This window comes from Rhipicephalus microplus, unplaced genomic scaffold (genome assembly GCF_043290135.1).
Source record: "Rhipicephalus microplus isolate Deutch F79 unplaced genomic scaffold, USDA_Rmic scaffold_433, whole genome shotgun sequence".
Lineage (NCBI taxonomy): Eukaryota > Metazoa > Arthropoda > Arachnida > Ixodida > Ixodidae > Rhipicephalus > Rhipicephalus microplus.
In genome coordinates this window covers 2,363-6,393 of record NW_027464997.1, presented here as the reverse complement: position 1 = coordinate 6,393, position 4,031 = coordinate 2,363, and the positions used below count along the sequence as shown (strand labels likewise).

The 4,031-nt window shown below is 57.0% G+C and overlaps 2 non-coding genes across 2 annotated transcripts; both read right to left on the bottom strand.

Annotated features, from left to right (window-relative positions):
* Positions 1–153, bottom strand: LOC142794470 (5.8S ribosomal RNA). Its single transcript, XR_012892368.1, has one exon. It is a non-coding gene; the product is annotated as a 5.8S ribosomal RNA (ribosomal RNA).
* Positions 154–1,875: 1,722 nt separating this feature from the next.
* LOC142794472 (small subunit ribosomal RNA) lies at positions 1,876–3,690 on the bottom strand. Its single transcript, XR_012892370.1, has one exon. It is a non-coding gene; the product is annotated as a small subunit ribosomal RNA (ribosomal RNA).
* Between the last annotated feature and the right edge of the window lie 341 nt (positions 3,691–4,031).

The window sequence follows — 4,031 nt, the reverse complement described above, 5'->3', positions numbered from 1 at the left end:
CGACCCTCAGACAGACGAAGCCAAGGGAAGACCCAAGGCCGCAATGTGCGTTCAAAGAATCAGTGCTCAGTGTGTCCTGCAATTCACACCAAGTCTCGCAGCTGGCTGCGTTCTTCATCGACCCGAGAACCGAGTGATCCACCGCTTAGAGTCGTGAAAAAGTGTTTGTTCAATTCCGTACAGTCAAAACCAAACGTTTCTGGCACTCGGCCAAACAGTGGCCAAGAAGGGCGCTTTTCAGCGCACGCTTGGACTCCAAAACTCTGCCGCGCCTTTTTCGGCTGCCGCAAATCGAGCAAACGGTGTGTTTCGGACGGCGTTTCGCTTCCGCTACTTGCGAGTGCTTTCGTGGTCCACCCCTCTATAAATACTCGGGAGGCGTCGAAGCCGGTTCTCCAAGCCGGACCCGTAGGTATCGTTGTGTGCTCGCTCTCATTGGCCCGCCTAACCAGAAAATGCCTGCGGTACACCCATTTGGATAAGAGTGCACGCAGATGCGGGCCTCGACGGCTACACATTTCCTCGGGCGGCCGCCTCCCGGCCTCCGTGGAGCGCGGGATGCACGGTCCCATCGACAAGCCTCTCCCGTTTTTACCGTGGCGTCGCGGTTCACCACGGCGGGCGGGTCGGTCTCCTCCGCATAAAAAGGGGGGACCCCCGCTTTTTGTTCCACGAAATCGCACAAGCTTTTTTCGCATCCACGGTTTGCCACCGCACACCAAAATGCCGATCCGGCTGCCTACTTTAGCCAACAGGTGGAGCCAGGCGCGCCGTACTTGCGCGGCACTTCCCACGTCCACCGAAGTCGGTGCCAAGGACCACTTTCGGCGCCGGAGCCGCGTACGAGCCTACTCGAGGCGGAAGAACGAAGCCAGCAAGGGCCTGGCCGCAAGTGCGTTCAATTGTCGGGACGTCCAAGTCCCTCGTTCTTCCGTGCTTCCTCTTTCGGCAAGTCGTTGCGGCACCTTCCCAAAGCGCGCAGACCCGCTAATCGCGACGAGCGCGACGTGGCCGTGCCGCCTTTCCCTCGGCAGCAAGCAAAACGCCTGGCAACGTCGACGCTCCCCTAACCGCGATCTCGCACCGTGTTTCGTGTGGCGAATTCAAAAGCCGGCCGGCGCTGCTGCAACCATTACGGTCGGTACGCATACGCCGCGGAGGGCGGGACGGTCATCGGAGCGTGCGGTTCCTCCATCGAGTACTGCGCACCTCGGCCGTCGCATCGCCGTGCCATGACCGGCCGCGCGTCAACGCGAACCGGTGCCAGCGAGATCCCTCGCCTGCAAGAACCGACCGGCAGCCTCCGTCACCCCGAGGACGCGGAGGCGCTTGCCGCGGACGGCGGGACGGTATGCACTGGTGCACAGCGGACCCGTCACATCGCCAGTTCCTTGACCGACCGCCGACGCTTGTGCCGTTCCTCTCGTACTTGGCAGTCGCCGCGCGATTGTCGGGTCTCGTTCTTGCACGCTCGAACGGTCGGGAGGGGCACTCGGCTGGCGTTTCGGGAACGCGCAGCCTCGCCTTCTACCGACGTAACCACGACTCGCCGTTCGCGCTCCGCCGCTCCTGTTTACAGTACTAGGCGGTCCCGCAGCGGTCGGGTCGCGCATTTCGAGCGCTTCGAGCCACGGTGCAGTGGCGGGTCGAAAGCCGACCTATGAGTGCGTTGCGCCGTTTGTACCCGCGTCCGCCACCTGGCCGACCGTCCAAGGTCGCGGTGTTGGCGTCCGCTGGGCGCAACAATTTGTCACGGGGTGCCGCTCCACATTCAGGCAGCCCCGTGGGGAAAAGCCGACCCCGCGTCCAAACGGGGTCAGCGGCAGAAAGTGTCGGGCGCAGACGCAGCTGAGGCGCTCACCCTTCACAATCCGTTAATGATCCTTCCGCAGGTTCACCTACGGAAACCTTGTTACGACTTTTACTTCCTCTAAATGATCAAGTTTGGTCATCTTTCCAACAGACCGGCGCAACCGAAAGGCCGCGCCGGACATCGGTCCGAAGACCTCACTAAATCATTCAATCGGTAGTAGCGACGGGCGGTGTGTACAAAGGGCAGGGACGTAATCAACGCGAGCTTATGACTCGCGCTTACTGGGAATTCCTCGTTCAAGGGGAACAATTGCAAGCCCCTATCCCAATCACGAAAGAAGTTCCACGGGTTACCCAGTCTTTTCAGACAGGGATAAAGACACGCTGCTTCCTTCAGTGTAGCGCGCGTGCGGCCCCGGACATCTAAGGGCATCACAGACCTGTTATTGCTCTGTTTCGTGCGGCTAGGAGCCGCTTGTCCCTCTAAGAAGGTTGTAAGGTGCTGGGAACCCCGCACCTATTTAATAGGCTAGAGTCTCGTTCGTTATCGGAATTAACCAGACAAATCGCTCCACCAACTAAGAACGGCCATGCACCACCATCCACCGAATCAAGAAAGAGCTCTCAATCTGTCAATCCTCCCAGTGTCCGGGCCGGGTAAGTTTTCCCGTGTTGAGTCAAATTAAGCCGCAGGCTCCACTCCTGGTGGTGCCCTTCCGTCAATTCCTTTAAGTTTCAGCTTTGCAACCATACTTCCCCCGGAACCCAAATACTTTGGTTTCCCGGAAGCTGCCCGCCGAGTCATTTGAGTAACTCAGGCGGATCGCTGGTTGGCATCGTTTATGGTCAGAACTAGGGCGGTATCTGATCGCCTTCGAACCTCTGACTTTCGTTCTTGATCAATGAAAACATTCTTGGCAAATGCTTTCGCAGTAGTTCGTCTTGCGACGGTCCAAGAATTTCACCTCTAGCGCCGCAATACGAATGCCCCCGTCCGTCCCTCTTAATCATTACCTCGTATTCCAAAAACCAACAGAACAGAAACGAGGTCTTGTTCTATTATTCCATGCAAGTTTATTCAGGCGACTCGCCTGCGTTGAGCACTCTAATTTTTTCAAAGTAAAAGCACCGGCCATCTCGAGGCACACAATGAAGTGCACCAAGAAAGAACCGGCATGATGTTCAGTCCGAGCCGTCGCATCGGGTAGATGCACTACTCGTCTGGAACTGAGATCCAACTACGAGCTTTTTAACCGCAGCAGCTTTAGTATACGCTATTGGAGCTGGAATTACCGCGGCTGCTGGCACCAGACTTGCCCTCCAATTGATCCTCGTTAAAGGATTTAGAGTGTACTCATTTCAATTACGGGGCCTCAAAAGAGTCCCGTATTGTTATTTTTCGTCACTACCTCCCCGTGCCGGGAGTGGGTAATTTGCGCGCCTGCTGCCTTCCTTGGATGTGGTAGCCGTTTCTCAGGCTCCCTCTCCGGAATCGAACCCTGATTCTCCGTTACCCGTAACAACCATGGTAAGCAAGTAACCTACCATCGAAAGTTGATAAGGCAGACACTTGAAAGAAACGTCGCCGGCTCGTGGCCATGCGATCAGCACAAAGTTATCCAGAGTCACCACACAATACGGGCCGAAACCCGATCGATCTTGGTCTAATAAAAGCACCCGTTACCCAAAGGGCTCCAGGCTCACTGCATGTATTAGCTCTAGAATTGCCACAGTTATCCAAGTAGGAAGAAACGATCTAAGGAACCATAACTGATTTAATGAGCCATTCGCGGTTTCGCCTTATTTCGGCATGTACTTAGACATGCATGGCTTAATCTTTGAGACAAGCATATGATTACTGGCAGGATCAACCAGGTAATCGTTCGACTGCGCGTCCGTCCTCGCCCTCGGCGGGCCGGACGCAGTCTGTGTGCGGCGGAGGCCACCTTCAGGCGCCCCAACACGCTTATTTTGCACTCCGAGATGACGGCGTTCGAGCTCGCTACGGCACAACCTTCCCGAAAGACGAGTGGGAGCCGTGCGGCAAGAAGCACGTTCATGCTCGCTCTTTTTCGTTGCATCGACTCGGTCGCGCCGTGCGGGTTGCCCAAGCCCGCTGCACTGTCGGTGGACCGGCCGGAACTAGCAACGGAGCCGAGACTGCAAAGCCGCCAGACGACGGGTCACGCCCGCGTCTTCGGCGCTTTCGCATCTGAATC